The sequence below is a fragment of the Bos javanicus genome, chromosome 9 (assembly GCF_032452875.1).
Source record: "Bos javanicus breed banteng chromosome 9, ARS-OSU_banteng_1.0, whole genome shotgun sequence".
Taxonomy (NCBI): domain Eukaryota; kingdom Metazoa; phylum Chordata; class Mammalia; order Artiodactyla; family Bovidae; genus Bos; species Bos javanicus.
The window spans coordinates 44,192,233-44,211,834 of NC_083876.1; the positions used below are offsets into that span (position 1 = coordinate 44,192,233).

General features: G+C 40.0%; 1 long non-coding RNA gene across 1 annotated transcript; it reads left to right on the plus strand.

Annotated features, from left to right (window-relative positions):
- The first annotated feature begins 6,447 nt into the window (after nucleotides 1-6,447).
- Nucleotides 6,448-16,012, plus strand: LOC133253899 (uncharacterized). The gene is made up of 2 exons (XR_009738492.1): nucleotides 6,448-9,133; nucleotides 15,734-16,012. It is a non-coding gene; the product is annotated as an uncharacterized LOC133253899 (long non-coding RNA).
- The last annotated feature ends 3,590 nt before the right edge of the window (nucleotides 16,013-19,602 follow it).

The window sequence follows — 19,602 nt, forward strand, 5'->3', positions numbered from 1 at the left end:
GGTGTCAGAGCAGGGCACAATGACTTAAAATCTGGTTAATGAGAAACTACGTTAAACCACTCTCAGATATCTTAGGATCAATCGGATTGCTGAGTAGTTTCTCAAATGTTTATAAATTAACGAGTGGATTAAATGCACTGTCCTTGTCTCAGATATTCTTTGAATTTTATTTTGAATATGATGTTTCTTATTCTTTGTGAATTTGAGACTTTACAGCTGATACTCTATAGATTTTTAGAATAGAAAAAGGACCATGTTGTTAAAATTACTGAAAAGAGTGTAGTTCTCTAATTTCTTGTAATATCTGATACTATTCCTTATGAGTTTTAGTAGCATCTGAATTAGCTGAGAAGCCTACATGCTTTGAGATTCTAAAGTACTGTGTCTGAAATTTTTGAAATCCTCAGCATTCTGGTGTGGCCTTGTCACTGACTCGATGGACGTGAGTCTGGGTGAACTCCAGGAGTTGGTGATGGACAGGGAGGCCTGGCGTGCTGCGATTCATGGGGTCGCAAAGAGTCGGACATGACTGAGCGATTGAACTGAACTGGGCACAAGATACCTGAAAATTCTTGTTCCTGTTCTTTAGCTCCCTCCCTCAATACCACCTAAAAGCACCTGCACCCGTATCTGGAGCATGGCTACCACTACTACAGCATCCTTTTCCCATATAATTGAGAATGATCTGTGCCAAGAGTTTTTTTTTTTTTTTTTCTGGCTGCGGCTTCTGCTGCCAAGTCACTTCAGTCGTGTCTGACTCTGTGGGACGGGGGGAGGCAATAAAGGAATCATGTGAGTATTTCTTAGGTACCTATATAATGATGTACATAAAATCAAGCTCCTCAATCCTGTGAACTTCCGTGACTAAGTGACCTAGCTATACATGCGTGAGAAAGTGTTCTGCTGGAAATGGAAATGTTCAAATTATATACAAGCTAGATTCATTTTTATCTTCCAATTTGTTCTTTCAAAAGAAATGCCAAAATGCAAATGTCAGGAAATGGTAAATGTCTCCCTTTTGCCACAAGGGAGACACCTGTAAATTTACATGGCCTGTAGTGGAAGAGTGAGTACCAGGACACTGGGCCTTGGAGACTGTGATTCTGCCTTAGGCTTATGAGTATCTGAGTCTAGCTATTGGTCTAACCATGGGTATGCAATTATTTTCCTGGAGTAAATAATGTTTGAGATCAGTTTTGTAAGACCACAAATGTTTTGTTCTGAAAAGTAGAATTGGGAGCTTGCATCAGGAATCAGTGAACTGTGACTGTAAAGTAAACAAAGACATGTAACCATCACCACCTGTGGGGGTCACAGACGATGTGGATGCAGGGCAGACTGCAAATCATGAGGTTCTGTTAGAGGTAAGAGAAATCCAGTGAGGGGGATGTGGATTGGAAGAGTTATTTTGTGTTAGTAGAAGCCAACTTATATGGAATTGTTTATCTGCCACTCAAATAGCAAGAACTGTAGCCCACCAGGCTCCTCTATCCAGGCAAGAATACTGGAGTGGGTTACCATTTCCTTCTCCAAGTAATAGATTAAGTTGCCTAAATTCCTATGCCCTTTCTCAACGAGTCTGCACTTGGATCCTAGAATTTGGAACTGCAACCCAGAGAGTGTCCTTAGTCTCAGATGTCAGTGTCAGGACAATGGTGAGGTGGCCATGTCTGCACAAAGTTGTGTTTATGTTAGAGACATGGAACCAAAATTTACAGTTGCTATGGGAAGAGAAAGAATGAGAGGGAGGGCTGTGTATGTGTGTGTGTGTGTGTGTGTGTGTGTATGTGAGAGAGAGAGGAGCGGGAATAGATTATGAGGGGTAGAGAAATCTGGGGCAGTCTGAGAAGGAATCACAGTTCCTAACTGTAGCTCCTCTACAGTTAATAAAAACACAATGGGGAAAATGAGGCAGTAGATAATGAAACTTTTCACTTACAGTCTCTCATAACACAGGTGAATTATGAATGAACCCTTCTTGCATTATCAACAGCTGACTTGGACAACATACAACTTTGTGAATGCAGGCCTATCTTTGAAGGTGCAGTGTGCTGATGCATCACAATTTGCAAAAAAATTTAAACCCATCTGCAAATTCTTTGACTCTCCTTTGTTTCAGTCGAAACATTCTTGGCACTACTTCCACCTATAGAATGTGCTGGAAGTGATGCTGTGTGTCTTCTGAAGGTAAAAGACCATGCATCTTCTGCCTGTTTCTTTTGCAATGCCCATTCTGGCCACAGCTGCTGAGAAAGAAGCCTGACTATTTGAAACTACCATGCTTGAGAGACCACATGTAGGTTTTCTAGTCAACAGCTTCAGCTGAGCTCTCAGGCAGTAGCTAACATCTAGCCACAAGAATGAGCTGTCTTGGATGTCCAGTCTTTAGATGATAGCTGCCCCAGACACCATCTGTCTACATCCACATGAGAAACTCCAAGCAGGAACTTCTCAGCTCCCTTTCAAATTTCTGACCCACAAAACCATAAGCAAGAGAGAAGACAGGGGATGGATATTAACCATGCAACCAACACTCTCTGGGCTGCTTGACTAAAGAAAGCTTCTCTTTCTTGCTACCACTAAAGATGGCCCAGTAGGCAAACGCGCTGGAGACCTCTCAACTTGTTTGGGTATACTACTGGTCAAGGGTATTTTTCTTTATAGATCAATGTCTGAATTAGCTAACACCTCTCAATTCTGTGCCACAAATTGAACTGTGAATTCCCACTTGTCTTTTCGCAAGTATATAGCATGAGTCACCACGCATGGGGGGCAGGGTGGGAGAACTGGGTAGAGTGCATGTGGGCCAGTGCAAAGTCATCACCACTACTGGGAAAACTCAGACAAATGCCTCATGATAGTGCTGGGAAGAGTCAAGACAGTAGGGCAGGAGAAAGGGGAAACGGAATAATGCAAAGGGAGAGGCAGTGCTTGCCCAATTGTGTGCCAACCACCTTGCTCTTCAGAGGAAGTGGGAATTCCAAAGCCCCTCAGACTTAAACACGTGACTTCTTTAAGACAATCATTTCAGTGGTGCCCGACTCTATCAGATCGCAGCTTCCAGCGTGCTATTTCATGAACTTTTTCTGAATCATGGAATTAATTATGCTGCCTTTTAATGTACTGTCTGAGAGCTCACTGTTAAGTTGGCTGTTATCTAGATTTAGTGAACATGAAACAATTTATGTTTGAGAGCTACATCCCAAAGAGTGTGCTCTCTGCTCCTTCTTCTAGATCAGGGCTCACATGTGCATAAGTCTCCAGGGGCCAGGCCACCATGACACATGAAGAAAGCCTTCTAACTGATATCACCATAGGCAGATGACCCTTCCCAAGAGTCATGGCTGCTTGAGGCCATCCAATGGCTATGAAAAAGTGATTTAGTTTGTCAAATATTGCAGTTTTTAAAAAGAAACTCCATAATTAGCCTCCAATTAAAATAAATAAATTTATATTTAAAAAAAATAAATAAATAAAAAGAAACTCCGAAGCTAGATTTTTATGTAAAATCTGATTTTTGAATGTTGGCAATGAATTAAAATTTTTCATAAAACACCTGGTGTGCCAAATTCATCCTATGGCAGCCAGATTGAATCCTTTCTCAAGTCTTTAGGTTTTATTCTTGCATCAAGCTAACTCACTGGAAGGCAGCATCCAAAGCTTGACATACTTGCTTGACTCCTTAAAAATATTTTCATTGAGCTTTGTTTTAATATTATGTCCTTGACCTCTATCAAAATGCAATGTCTATTTTGCTATGCAACATTTCTTATAAAGATACACAAAGCAGTTCTATTTCCAGTTTTTAAAGGAATCTCCACACTGTTCTCCATAGTGGCCATACTAGTTTGCATTCCCACCAACAGTGTAAGAGGGTTCCCTTTTCTCCACATCCTCTCCAGCATTTATTGCTTGTAGACTTTTGGATCGCAGCCATTCTGACTGGTGTGAAATGGTACCTCATTGTGGTTTTGATTTGCATTTCTCTGGTAATGAATGATGTTGAGTATCTTTTCATGTGTTTGTTAGCCATCTGTATGTCTTCTTTGCCATACGACCCAGCAATCCCACTGCTGGGCATACACACCGAGAAAACCAGAATTGAAAGAGATGCATGTACCCCAGTGTTCATCGCAGCACTGTTTATAATAGCCAGGACATGGAAGCAACCTAGATGTCCATCAGCAGATGAATGGATAAGAAAGCAGTGGTGCATATACACAATGGAGTATTACTCAGCCATTAAAAAGAATACATTTGAATCAGTTCTAATGAGGTAGATGAAACTGGAGCCTATTATACAGAGTGAAGTAAGCCAGAAAGAAAAACACCAATACAGTATCAGTTCAGTTCAGTTCAGTTCAGTCGCTGAGTCGTGTCCGACTCTTTGCGACCCCATGAATCGCAGCACACCAGGCCTCCCTGTCCATCACCAACTCCCAGAGTTCACTCAGACTCATGTCCATCAAGTCAGTGATGCCATCCAGCCAGCTCATCCTCTGTCGTCCCCTTCTCCTCCTGCCCCTAATCCCTCCCAGCATCAGAGTCTTTTCCAATGAGTCAACTCTTCGCGTGAGGTGGCCAAAGTATTGGAGTTTCAGCTTTAGAATCATTCCTTCCAAGGAAATCCCAGGGCTGATCTCCTTCAGAATGGACTGGTTGGATCTTCTTGCAGTCCAAGGGACTCTCAAGAGTCTTCTCCAACACCACAGTTCAAAAGCATCAATTCTTCGGTGCTCAGCCTTCTTCACAGTCCAACTCTCACATCCATACATGACCACAGGAAAAACCATCTCTTCACTTTCTGCCATAAAGGTGGTGTCATCTGCATATCTGAGGTTATTGATATTTCTCCCAGCAATCTTGATTCCAGCTTGTGCTTCTTCCAGTCCAGCATTTCTCATGATGTACTCTGCATATAAGTTAAATAAACAGGGTGACCATATACAGCCTTGACGTACTCCTTTTCCTATTTGGAACCAGTCTGTTGTTCCATGTCAAGTTCTAACTGTTGCTTCCTGACCTGCATACAGATTTCTCAAGAGGCAGGTCAGGTGGTCTGGTATTCCCATCTCTTTCAGAATTTTCCACAGTTTATTGTGATCCACATAGTCAAAGGCTTTGGCATAGTCAATAAAGCAGAAATAGATGTTTTTCTGGAACTCTCTTGCTTTTTCCATGATCCAGTGGATGTTGGCAATTTGATCTCTGGTTCCTCTGTCTTTTCTAAAACCAGCTTGAACATCAGGAAGTTCACGGAAAGATGGTAACGACGACCCTGTATGCAAGACAGCAAAAGAGACACAGATGTATAGAACAGTCTTTTGGACTCTGTGAGAGAGGGAGGGGGGGGATGATTTGGGAGAATGGCATTAAAACATGTATAATATTATATAAGAAAAAAATAAAATAAAATAAACATAAAAAAAAGATACACAAAGCAAATTTTTACTGGAAATCCTTAGAAAAAAGATATCTGTCTTTCCAGATATACCTGTGTGTTGCCTTTCATCAGATAATTACAACTGTGTAATTTGCTATGTTTCCTCACTTTGGCTTACTTATAAGAAGCTCAACTTTAAATATAGTATTTGTACAAATATACTCCCTGTTTCTGGTAATATGAACTTTCAGTTTTGTCTAATACTCCGAAGTTCTAGGTTTCCTTTTATATATTTGTAACTTACCTGCTTCTAATACATGTTCTTTAAGAGCTTTTATGTATATCATATCACTGTCACTTCAGTCGTGTCCGACTCTGTGCGACCCCATAGACAGCAGCCCACCAGGTTCCCCCGTCCCTGGGATTCTCCAGGCAAGAACACTGGAGTGGGTTGTCATTTCCTTCTCCAAGGCATGAAAGTGAAAAGTGAAAGTGAAGTCGCTCAGTCGTGTCCGACTCTTAGCGACCCCATGAACTGTAGCCTAACAGGCTCCTCCATCCATGGGATTTTCCAAGCAAGAGTACTGGAGTGGGGTGCCATTGCCTTCTCCGATGTATATCATATACACGTATTTATATAACGGGTCATATTTTATATGACATATAACATATTTGTGAGTCTAATACAACTTCATCCCACCATTCTACTTTACTTATTTAAAAATAAATACAATGAAATATCAAAAAGTAAATGCTTTGCCGGGATGTGTTTGGCTGTCTGGCTATCTGACTACCATAGATATATAACTTAGGACATCTAAGGCAGGCTTTTCTTTTAGGTTTCCCACGTCTCAAATATTTAAAAATTACAAATAATTAAATATATATGTAATTTATAGTTTCTTCACCCAGTAATTACTACCATGAACAAATTTTACTTTCTCTGATATTTTTCTATGTATAAATATTTGCTATAGATAATATATATTATATTTACTATATAATCTATACTATGTAATTCTGTATACTATTTAATATTGACTACATAATATGTATTTAATATATGCATATATTATATAAAAGATATATATTTTAAACACAACTTTGGAATTGGATTTTTCTTTTTAGCATTTTTCCCATGACCCTAAACACTTCCGTAGAAATGGTTTTAAACATTTTTGTTATATTCCGTTATATGAGTACACTTTCATTCATTTTCCCCTTCTATTGTTAGACATTGGGTTATTTCCCATATTTCAATATTTAAACAGTGCTGCCATGAATGTAAATATTTGTGTGCTGCTTAAAATTTTCCTTAGGATAAATTCCTAGAAGTGAGCTTAGCAAGGACAAAAGGCTACCTTAAAAAAATATACTGGCTAATCACTTTCCATAATGGTAGCATTAATTGAATCAGTATGTAAACATCCCTGTTTCTTGAGACCCTGTCAAAGATGAGATTATCACATAAAAATATTTTGATCATTTAAAGGATAAAAATAGGGATTTATTATTTTATACTGCATCTCTTTGGTTATGAACAAAGTCAGGAATTTTTGATTTTGTTTCTGCTTGTTTTGAGTCTCGGCATTTATATTTTCTTCTTTTGCAAGCAGTAAATTCACATCTTTTGCCCATTCTTATATCTCAGTGTTAGTTTTTTTCTTGTAACTGTCCTCCCAACTCCACCCCCCACCCTCCCCTGCCAAAAAAATGTGGGCTAGATATTATTTCCGTGACTGTTCTACTTCTTTGGACTATCTGAAAAATCTCAAACTTCATACCAAATGTTTCCAGACTAAACTCTGCTAGCTCTTTCCATCCAATGATATACAATCTGCAGTTTACTGAAAGGGAAACTCCTGCTTTGTAATAACTCTCACTGTTGATTGCCAAAATTCAGTTCCATACTTTTTTCTGCCTATCTGAGACAATGAGAACCTTCATCTCCTTGTCCAGCAGAACTGAACACTGCTCATGCAATAAATCCCATTTACCATCAGTTCAGTTTTCCATGTGGGACTTTCCTGATGGGGCTTTCTTGATTCTTACTCATTCTTTTCTTTCCTGGCCACCCTGCTCCCCATCCCCCTCTTCTAATAATTTAGAATTCTTTTCCAAAAATATCAACTTTTCAGTGCTTCCTACTCTAGTGATGTAAAACACCCACAAAAATTTTCTGCTAATCCTGAGTAAAACAAACAACAACATGTCAGCAATGCTCCTGGGGCTAGATCATGCAAGTTGACATGCTCTGCTACCAGCAGCAAGCCCATCATTGGGATGTGTGCATTCTTGAGAGGCAATGAGACAGCTTTGGCTCAAACCTCTTATATGTCTTAATTTAAAGAAATCAAAGTTATTTGTTTTGGTTTGGGGGCTGGAATTTATGCCTCAAAATAGCTACAGTTTTCTTAGAATTGAGCTTTGCCAAAGAAGCAATTTGTAAGTTGTAGTAGTGAAACAGGGCGCAGTTCCCAACTTCATTATGTGCTTATTAGGTTGTGTTATTGTGTTTACATAAGGCATTTCTTTGGAAACACTGTATATTTGGTAGAAATAGGAAAAGCAAACATATTTTGGTTCCATCACTGTCCCTGTTTAGATTAAGTGAGAGACATGAAGGGGCACAGGGTTCATCTCTGCTGAGCTAGCCTCTATGATAGGAGAGTGGTAAGGGCTCCAGTAGGCAAATCCTCGTGAGCCTTTCTGGCCATATGGAGGTCTTGTGAAGGATTCTACTTTATTGACTTGGTGTCCTGAAAGCAGTTAGAAAGACCGCAAATAAGTGAGATGAACAAAACCCACCCCTCTCCCTCTGATTGCTTCAATATCGCCAAATGTAGCCCACCATAGCCCCACCCTACACTTCCCTTCCACTCCCTGGACTCTGAGCCCAAGGGCTCCCAGAAACCCTTATCCCAACTACTGACTTTATCCATAGTGTGCTTTTTGAGAATTCAAGACAGCGGAAGGAAGAAACCATTCTGGCTAGAGAAAGGAACAGATTAGAGCTCCCTGACATATCACAGGATGTAGGCTACTCACAGCATGAGTGGACCATCACTGAGGGTGGGCCTGGCAGTGGAAAGTGAGGGCGAAGAACCCCATAGTGTGTTCAGGAGATCTTCTTTGAGCCACTCATATTGTGGCTTGTTATTTCTATTGGGCATTGGTGAGTTTGGACCCTTAGCTGAAAGTAACCAAACCAAACCAAACCAAAACCCCCAAAGCAACACAGAACACTCAAATGAGCTTAAGCAATAAAAATAATTTATTAGCAGATATAACTGAACAGTCCAAGAGTAGGGCTAGTTTCTGACATGGCTGTCCTCAGAGGTTTAATTTTCAGCTCCATCTCTTTTGAGTCCTTCTTCCAGGGGTGATGATGGCCAGTGGATGTTTAAGACCCCCAGTCTACCAGCTTCACAACCTCAGCAAGAAGAGAGCACCTTTCACCAAAAGTGAAAGATGTTGTGGACAGGTAAAAATGGAAGAAGGGCCAGCTCAGATCAGCTATCTTTTAACCAAATGGAGGAGATCTACATCCTAGATTACACGTCCATTCCTAAAGTCAGAGAGTAGGGTCCCCCCCACCCAAAATGAGAAGTTTCTATTGTCAGAAAGAAATGATTCTATTGCTAGAAATACCAAAGACATCACAATCCACTGCATCACAGTCTGGTAAAAAAGGCACCAGGTTTACAGCCAGACCTGTCCCACTCAGTCTTCATTATGCTGTCACCTTGGGTAAGACACATCCAAGCCTCAGACCCGTTTTGTTCACTGGGGACAAGAACTTGCATGTGGTCATTTCATTGGGACCACTGTGTGAAAGATACAGAAATAGTGAGAATGGGAGAGATTATTGCCATTGTCTCCTTCTAGACCCTGGAGCTGGCTATTGCAGGTCATCCATTTATTTATGTCTTTAGTTTGTAAGGTTCTAAAAGGGAAGATCATTGCTTAAGGTTCAAGCCACCTTCAACCTACCCAGGTGTTCAGACAGTACATCTGCCTCCCACCTGCTTCACTTAAGTGATACAAAGAAGAGCGTGTAGGTTTCAGCTTCCTCATCACAGTCAACAGGACACTGAGAGGCACCTCTGTGACGCAGCTTCACTCTGAGTGTTTACTTTCTATTTGCAGACTCTTTTGGAAACTGTCTTTGACTTCTGAGAACTAAAGCATTTGAAATATTCATCTTTTTTATCCCTAAAAATGGAAGAGGAACCCTGGCACATCTCCTAAAGCCCTAGTCACACCTGCTGTTTATTCTGCACTCACATAGGGATGACTCTCCTCTAGAGTTCAGGGCATTTCGTTTGACACATCAAAGTGAAACTCCTAGAAGATAGAAACAACATGTCTATTGTTAGATGGAGAGTACTCCATTTCAAGATGAAAACTAAAACACCAGGTTGATTTTTTTTTGAAGTCCTAATACCTTGAGTGTTTAGATTTGGGTGTTAGGGGTAACTGAATGGTTATCGGTGAAAGTGCAAGATGTCATTCTTGTAAAGTGATCCCCTTGGAAAAGGACAATGTTTTAGAAATACCTCAAAGAAGGAAAAAAGGTCAGCTGAATTCACAAGAGCTTTTTCCACATACAAGTTGGTCACTAGACTCCCTATACTCTGAATTTTACACTGAAGTGTACCATTTTGTCCTCCAATGCATTAGTTCTAACTCCTTCAGTTCCTACCTGAACAATTGCTCCTAACTCATTTCTAATGCCTTCTCTTCTCTTTCTTTTTTTTCCCCCTTCTTTACATTCAGTTCAGCTCGGTTCAGTTGCTCAGTTGTGTCCAGCTCTTTGCAACTCCATGGACCGCAGCATGGCAGGCCTGCTTGTCCATCACCAACTCCCGGAATTTACCCAAACTCATGTCCATTGACTCAGTGATGCCATCCACCCATCTTATCCTCTGTTTCCCCCTTCTCCTCCTGCCCTCAATCTTTCCCAGCATCAGGGTCTTTTCAAATGAGTCAGTTCTTTGCATTAGGTGGCCAAAATATTGGAATTTCAGCTTCAACATCAGTCCTTCCAATAAACACTCAGGACTGATCTCCTTTAGGATGGACTGGTTGGATCTCCTTTGAGTCCAAGGGATGCTCAAGAGTCTTCTCCAACACCATAGTTCAAAAGTATCCATTCTTTGGAAAAGCTCTCAGCTTTCTTTATAGTCCAACTCTCACATCCATACATGACTACTGGAAAAACCATAGCCTTGATTAGATGGACCTTTGTTGGCGAAATAATGTCTATGCTTTATAATATACTGTCTAGGTTGGTCATAACTTTCCTTCCAAGGAGTAAGTGTCTTTAATTTCATGGCTGCAGTTGCCATCTGCAGTGATTTTGGAGCCCCCCAAAATAGTTTGGAGCCCAAACTAATAATTTGGAGCCCAAATAAAAGTCAGCCACCGTTTCCACTGTTTCCCCGTCTATTTGCCATGAAGTGATGGGACTTGATGCCATGATCTTATTTTTCTCAATGTTGAGCTTTAAGCCAACTTTTCCACACTCTTTCACTTTCCTCAAGAGGCTCTTTAGTTCTTCACTTTCTGCCACAAGGGTGGTGTTATCTGCATATCTGAGGTTATTGATATTTCTCCCAGCAATCTTGAATGCAGCTTGTGCTTCATCCAGCCCAGCATTTCTCATGATGTACTCTGCATATAAGTTAAATAAGTAGGGTGACAATATACAGCCTTGACATACTCCTTTTCTTATTTGGAACCAGTCTGTTGTTCCATGTCCAGTTCTAACTGTTGTTTCCTAACATGCATACAGATTTCTCAAGAGGCAGGTCAGGTGGTCTGGTATTCCCATCTCTTTCAGAATTTTCCACAGTTTATTGTGATCCACACAGTCAAAGGCTTTGGCATAGTCAATAAAGGCAAAGTAGATATTTTTCTAGAACTCTCTTGCTTTTTAGATGATCCAGTGGATGTGGGCAATTAGTTCTCTGGTTCATCTGCCTTTTCTAAAACCAACTTAAACATCTGGAAGTTCATGGTTCATGTATTGCTGAAGCCTGGCTTGGAGAATTTTGAGCATTACTTACTAGTGTGTGAGTGCAATTGTGCGGTAGTTTGAGCATTCTTTGGCATTGCCTTCCTTTGTGGTTGAAATGAAAACTGACCTTTTCCAGTCCTGCATAGAGAACAGGTTTATTTATTATTTATCTGCTGCTCTCCCTGAAGAGCCAGAAATTGTTTATTTTTATTTTTATTGAAATAGACTTGATTTACAATGTTGTGTTAGTTTCAGTGTACAACAAAGTGATTCAATTATACATTTATATTATTTTTTACATTCTCTTCTATTGTTTTGTTATAAGATATTGAGTATGGTTCCCTGTGTTATACAGAAGGACCTTGTTGATTATCTAATTTGTTGTTGTTTATTTGTTAAGTCGTGTTTGAGTCTGTACCACCCTGTGAACTGTAGCACGCCAGGCTCCTCTGACCTCCACTGTCTCTCAGAGTTTGCTCAAATACATGTCCATTGAGTCAGTGATGCCATCTAAACTTCTCATCCTCTGCTGTCCCCTCTCCTTTTGCCTTCAACCTTTCCCAGCATCAGGGTCTTTTCCAATGAATTGGCTCTTAGCATCAGGTGGCTAAAGTATTGGAGCTTCAGCTTCAGTATTAGTCCTTCCAATGAATATTCAGGGTTGATTTCCTTTAGGATTGACTGCTTTGATCTAAGGGACTCTCAAGAGTGTTCTCCAGCGCCATAATTTGAAAGCATCAATTCTTAAGAGCTCAGCTTTCTTTACGATCTAACTCTCACATCTGTACATGACTACTGGAAAAACCATAGCTTTGACTATACAAACCTTTGTCAGCAATATGATGTCTTTGCTTTTTAATATATTGTCTAGGTTTTTCAAAGCTTTTCTTCCAAGGAGCAAGTGTCTTTTAATTTCATGGCTGCAGTGACCATCCACAGTGATTTTAGAAACCAAGAAAATAAAATCTGTAACTGCTTCCACTTTTCCACCTTCTGTTTGCCATGTAGTGATGGGACCAGATGCCATGATCTTAGTTTTTTGAATGTTGAGTTTCAAGCCAACTTTTTCACTCTCTTCTTTCATCCTCATCAAGAGGCTCTTTTGTTCCTCTTCACTTTCTGTTATTAGAGTGGTATCATCTGCATATCTGAGGTCGTTGATATTTCTCCTGGCAATCTTGATTCCTGTTTGTGATTCATCCAGTTCAGCATTTCACATGATGTACTCTGCACAGAAGTTAAACAAGCAGGGTTGCAATATACAGGCTTGTTGTACTTCTTTCCTTTTTTAGCTAGTCAGTTTTTCCATGTCTGATTCTAACTGTTTTTTCTTGACCTGCATACAGGTTTCTCAGGAGACAGCTAAGGTGGTCTTGTATTTGCATCTCTTTAAGAAATTTCTATAGTTTGTCATGATATGCACAGTCAACGGCTTTGGTGTAGTCAACGAAGCAGAAGTAGATGGTTTTCTGGAATTCCCTTGCTTTCTCCATGATCCAATGAATGTTCTCAATTTTTGCTCTGGTTCCTCTGCCTCTTTGAAACCCAGCTTGTACATCTGGACATTCTTGGTTCACATATTGCTGAAGCCTAGTTTGAAGGATTTTGAGCATGTGAAATAAGTGCAATTGTATGATACTTTGAACATTCTTTAGCATTGCCATTCTTTGGGATTGGAATGAAAACTGACCTTTTGCAGTCCTGTGGTCACTGCTGAGTTTTCCAAATTTGCTGACATATTGACTGTAGCACTTGAACAGCATCATTTTTTTTTAGGATCTGAAATAGCTCAGCTGGAATTCCATCACTTCCACTAGCTTTGTAATAATGCTTCCTAAGGCCCACTTGACTTCACAATTCAGGATGTCTGGCTCTAGGTGAATGGCCACACCATTGTGGTTATCCAGGTCATTAAGACCTTTTTTGTGCAGTTCTTCTATGCCACCTCTTCTTAATCTCTTCTGCTTGTTAGGTCCTTGCTGTTTCTGTCCTTTATTGTGCCTATCTTTGCATGAAATATTTATTTGTTATCTCCAATATTCTTGAAGAAATTGCTAGTCTTTCCCATTCTATTGTTTTCCTCTATTTCTTTGCATTGTTCACTTAAGAAGCCTTTCTTATCTTTCCTTGATATTCTCTGGAACTCTGCATTCAGTTGGGTATATCTTTCCCTTTCTCCTTTGTCTTTCACTTCTCTTCTTTTCTCAGCTATTTGTAAGGCCTCCTCAGACAACCAACCATTTTACCTTCTTGCATTCTTTTTCTTGGGGATGGTTTTGATCACCACCTCCTCTACAATGTTACAAACTCTGTCCATAGTTCTTCAGGCACTCTGTCTACCAGATCTAATCCCTTGAATCTATTTGCCACTTCCACTGTATGATCATAAAGGATTTGATTTAGTTCATACTTGAATGGCCCAGTGGTTTCCCCTACTTACTTCAATTTAAGCCTGAAGTTTGCAACAAGGAATTCAGGACTTGAACCATAATCAACTCCAGGTCTTGTTTTTACTGACTGTATAGAGCTTCTCCATCTTTGACTGCAAAGAGCACAATCTATCTGAGTTTGGTATTGACCATCTGGTGATGCCCATGTGTAGAGTTGTTTCTTGAGTTGTTGGAAAAGTGTGTTTGCTATGACCAGTGTGTTCTCTTTACAAAACTCTGTTAGTCTTTGCATTGTTTCGTTTTGTTCTCAATGGCCAAACTTGCCTGTTAGTCTAGGTATCTCTTGACTTCCATTTTTTGCATTTCAATCCCCTATTGATGAAAGGATATCTTTTTTTTTTTTTTAATGTTAGTTTTAGAAGATGTTGTAGGTCTTTACAGAGCCAGTCAACTTTAAGTTCTTCAGCATCAGTGGCTGGGGCATAGACTTGGATTACTGTGATGCTGAATAGTTTGCCTTGGAAATAAACTGAGATCATTCTGTCATTTATAGTCATGTGTATAGTTTAATCCAAACTCCTCATTTATCCCTCCCTCTCTCTCTCCTTTGATAACCATAAGTTTGTTTTCTATGTCTATGTGTCTATTTCTGTTTTATAAATAAGTTCATTTGTATCATTTAAAGAATTTTCACATATAAATGAAATCATATAGTATTTGTTTTTGTCTGGTAAACTTCACTTAATATCATCATCTCTGGGCCCATTAATGTTGCTGCAAATGGTATTATTTCATTCTTTTCTTTGAGTAATATTCCACTGTGTGTGTGTACCACATCTCCTTTAGTCAGTTATCTGTTGATGGACACTTTGGTTGTTTCTATGTCTTGGCTATTATAAACAGTGCTGTAATGAACATTGGGGTTGCCTTCTCTCCAATGTCCTTCCTCTTATTCATCTAAGTTCACATCTGAAGTCACTTAGTGTGATGTACTCTAGGCCAACTTATTAATTATCTGTGGCTTGATTTTCTTAGTAGTTCAAAGGGTTATGTGAACTTAAGTGAATTATTTTATGTAACATGCTTAAGATAGTGCCTGGCACATAGGAATTCTAATTAAGTGTAGGCTGCATACACATTAGCTAGTATTACTTGATCCTTGTGGGTTCCAGCTTAAAACCCTTTCCCCTCTTGCAGTGAAGGAAGATGTAGCTCCTGTCCCTGGCCCACATCCCTTCATGGCGTGGCCACTCACCATGGCCCCACCTCTTCTCTCACCCTGCTCTCCTATATGCTCCATCTTCTGTTCTCCTGCCATACTGGTGGGCACTGGGCATGTTTCAGCCTGGTGATTTCATCTCCCTTCCTTCCATGACAACTCAGAGAACTACTTATTATTCTTCAAGGCTGTGCACCAATGAAATTGCCTCTAGATTCTTCCGGGGAAGACTTAAAGATGGCTTTTATGGGTGTCTTCTTCTATTTTAGCAATTATGCTTTCATTCTTAAAAAAAATGAAAATAGTTTCTGCTTATTGGATATCTAGGATATGCCAGGGGGTTTATATTCATCATTTCATAATAATCTTCATGTCAAAAACATTATTCCTATTATAGATGAGGAAACGGAGGTTCACAGAGCTGAAGTTACTTGTTCAAGGAAGCAGTGGGACCAGGGTTGACACTCTGTTCTGATTCTGAAATCTTTTGTCCTTTGACTGTATGCCACACTCCTTTTCAGTATGGTTAATAGTTTTCTTGTCTTCTTGCCTTCTGTGGACCTCTGAGCTGCCTCAGGGCCATGGGCAGCATCCTTAAGAGTCCCGTACTGCTCATGGAGGAATCCAAGCCCAGTAAAAGTCTCTGTGAAAATGGGGCAGCCTTTTTCATTTGTTTTCTTCTATTTCTAATCACTAATTGCATTTTTATTCTATGTCAGACTCTTTCTACCTGACTTCTGACTCTGATCCTATGGAAGTAATAGTCCTCCTGTTCTTGTTTGGGTGGAGGCGTCACATGTTGAAGTACCGAGTACAGCCAGCCCGAACTGACTCCCTGGGCACCACCCTGCAGCTCTGGCCAGCGTTCCTGTCTCCTGCTTCCTGGGAGAAGACAACTGGCAGCAGATTTCCTGAGGGTAGCAATTATTTCCTTGGATACACAGCATGTAGCCCAATATTTGGCATAAACACCAATAAATAATGGTTGAATAATTGAATGATTATTTAGATGCAGTGATAACCAATCAAAAGTATGCATTAGATGGAAACTGAAGTCAAAACATAGGTTTCCCAGATAGGCCAAAGGATGACCGATCTTCCATTTCGCTTCTAATGAGAGGCTCCTTCATGGCACATGGTGGGGAGGGGAGGATGCAGAGGATCTGGATAATCGCTGTTTGAGGAATGGATTGAGATGCTTACTAGGGCCATCGTCAAGGCACGTGCTAATCAAGACAGCCAGACTTGTGTCAAAGGAACTTCCCTTCTGATAAACTTTATCTCCATTATTAATTTACTCATCAGCCCTTTGAAATTTAATAACTTCTGATATGCATCAATTTTAACATATCTTTCTTCAAAGAAATGTGATAACGAATGCAAAACACTTCAGCACAGAACCTGGCATATATAGAATGCTCAGTGTGTTTGCTTGGTTTCTTCACTCCTTTCTTTACCAAAATTTATGTCATTAGTATCAGTTACGTATGATCCTTGAAAATATTTGTTGCACAAATAGATTCTTCATGACTCCTAATCAGTCTTCTAAGAAATGATGTAGAACAAAAGAGGAGGAGGAAGCCAGCTGCCATTTTTAAAGAACTATATATAAACTATAACTAAAATTGAAACTGTGTGAAAGCCAAAGGTTTCACCAAGAAATGTAACGTATTTTCATCCCTATAACCAAGTGTGGGAACCTTGATATCCTCCAACTTTACTGAGGAAAATAGACTTACTAGGACTGATATCTCTGAGCTCCTCAGACACTGGGTCTTGTCTGCAGGAGGTGGGCACTACTGTGGATGAATATGTGTATCTGATCCCTCTCAGCCCACATCCCATGTCTCTACAGTCTTGCAGACTGTTTCCACCTATAACTTCTTCCAAAGCTGACATTCCTAGGGCCTAATTGTTTCATCACAAAAGAAAGTCCACCTTCCCAGTCTCAGAGCATTTCCCTTTCAGCCTGTGACAGAATTAGTACTTGTTGTACCAGCCACACTTTCTTGGATTAGCATTTCCAGGCCTTTCCAGGCTCAGGGAAACTTGGCAAGATGGTTTGGCAGCTCCCTAAGCTTACTAGAAACACCAGAAGCCCACAGTTTGCATAATGCTAATTAAGTTTTCAGCTCTGTCTCCAAACCCTTAGAGTGTTTAGAAGATTGAGTAACTTGGGATATGTCCCAGGTAGGAACTGACCACAGAAGACACTAATCCCAACCCACCCAAAAATCATGGCTGTAGGATGCACAGGTGGCCTTGCAAGGGTGCCCCACCCATTCAAAGAGTGATCTTTTAACTGTGTTTCCTTACTGCAGTGAAAACCTCTGGGAGCATCGCATCATTTCCCAGTATCACTTCCTGAGGCACCTCTATTGATTTCCCTCCTTCACCTTTGGAAGTGTTTGGTTTGCACTGAGCTGTCACACTCAGTAGGTGTGGTGATACTCTGGTGTTCTGCCACTCCTCAGAGGTGGAGCAAGATGGGGTGCCTGTGCCAACTGGCTTCCCCCACCCAAGGTGTGGTGATATCACCTATTCTTACCACATCGTGGAGTGTGTTATTAGTCTCTCACTGCAAGTCATCCATAGAGGAGAACATATTGGTCTGGTGCTGTAAACCCCTCATTTGATAAGCTTCAAAATATTGGTTAGTGTGGTGGAGCTTGTATTATATAGTAAGGATCAGGCTTCTAATTTTCAAAATTTTAAATAGACTCCTGCAGTATCTTCTAGGAAAGAAAATGCCTATGAGGAGGCTGAGTGAAACGGGAGATGCTGGGCTTTACTCTTTACTTTAGAAATTTGTATATTTAGAAAGGGTGCAAATTAGGCGATAAACTTGATTCATGTTCTCTAAAATTTTGGGCTGGAGGCAAACTATTATACAGAGGTGTATAAACAACAAGGGCCTACTGTACAGCACAGGGAGCTATATTCAATATCCTGTGATAAACCATAATGAAAAAGAATATGAAAAAGAACATATATATATGTATAACTAAGTCACTTTGCTGTACAGCCAAAATTAACACAACATTGTAAGTCAACTATGCTTCAGTACAGCTAAAAATATCTGATATTTGGCAAAACTAATACAATTATGTAAAGTTTAAAAATAAAATACAATTAAAAAAAAATAGATCAGATCAGAGCAACTTAAAGCATGTATTGGCTACATAAGACCTAAAAGGAGGTCTAAATAATGACTATATTATTAGTCATTATAAAGTATCTCATATGAGACTTAAAATAGCTTTGTGCTGAAGACAATCTTTCAGTTATAAACTTTTTTCTAATTTGTAAGTTTTGAGGTCAGTCCTGATTCCTGGCTTCCAGCCACGGCTAGAGTGGTGGGGACCAGTCCCTTTCTTTGAGCTCTGGAGTTTCGGTGCCCACATGGATGGCATCACTGTTGATTCAGTGGAGTCAGGTATACAGAGACTCTGGGCCAGAGAGGTGGGCGGACAGTGACCCAGCCTAGTCCCTAAAGGAATGCCAGGGAAGCAGCTGGTCCTGCCCAAAGGGGAGCCCACGGCCTCTGATTGTGCTTAGTATGGAGTTAATTAGTTTCCACGGGAAGAAAAATAAGCAGTTCCTTTTCAGAAATGTTTTTGGTCTTGAAGAGTCAGAACGAACAAGAGAATGCATTAAGGGTTAACTGGTAAATTATGTAGCATGGATTATGCATGCATTCAATGGAAAAGTGAAGGAGGACGTCAGGATAGACTGGAATAGCTGGAGGAGTGAGAGCTGCCACTCGGCTCAGTACAATGGGTACAGTTTGGGAAGGTCCCATACGAGGATTTTGTAAAGTTCAATTTGTAGAAGTGACTCTCTGTCAAACATTGCTTTAGCTAACAGGGGATATAAAAGAAAAAAACCAGAGTCCCTTGTCTTCACACACTCCCTCTCTTTCCTGAGCAGTTATGCAAAGTAATTTACGGAACACACCACTCAACTTGGGAATAAAGTAAATGTAGTGTATTAATAATAAAACACTCCAAGTATCAGTGGAGGAAGAGACTGGTGGAAACTAAGATGATGAAATTACCTTAGATAGAAGTAATCATGTGAGGATACATTTTTCTTTCTTTCTTTTTTTTTTTGCAGTTAAAAAATGCTTTACAACAAGAATTGGTAAATAGGTGTTTATAAGTAAACTGGTATTTATAAGGAAAGCCTCAGAATGGCTTTTATATTTTTATATGGTTTTAAAACATCAAATGAACAATATTTTGTGAAAAATGGAAAAATTACATGAAATTCAAATGTCAGTGTCCGTAAAGTTATATTTGAACACAGCTGCAGCCATCTGTTTAAATATTATCTATGACTTCTTCTGTGCCAAGATGGCACAGCTCAGGAGTGTGGCCAAAGCTGTGTGTGGCACTCTCATTGCTTTGTGCCACCACTCCATGTGCTCTAAATCACAGAGGTGGTTATGAACCCAACGGTATTTGGGTGCCATGTGGGTCATCTACATGCATGAAAAAACATTTTCAAAGATGAAGTGCATAAAATCTTATTGAGGATTAGCATTAATAAATGAACATTTGCAACTAATCTCAATGATAGGAAGCAC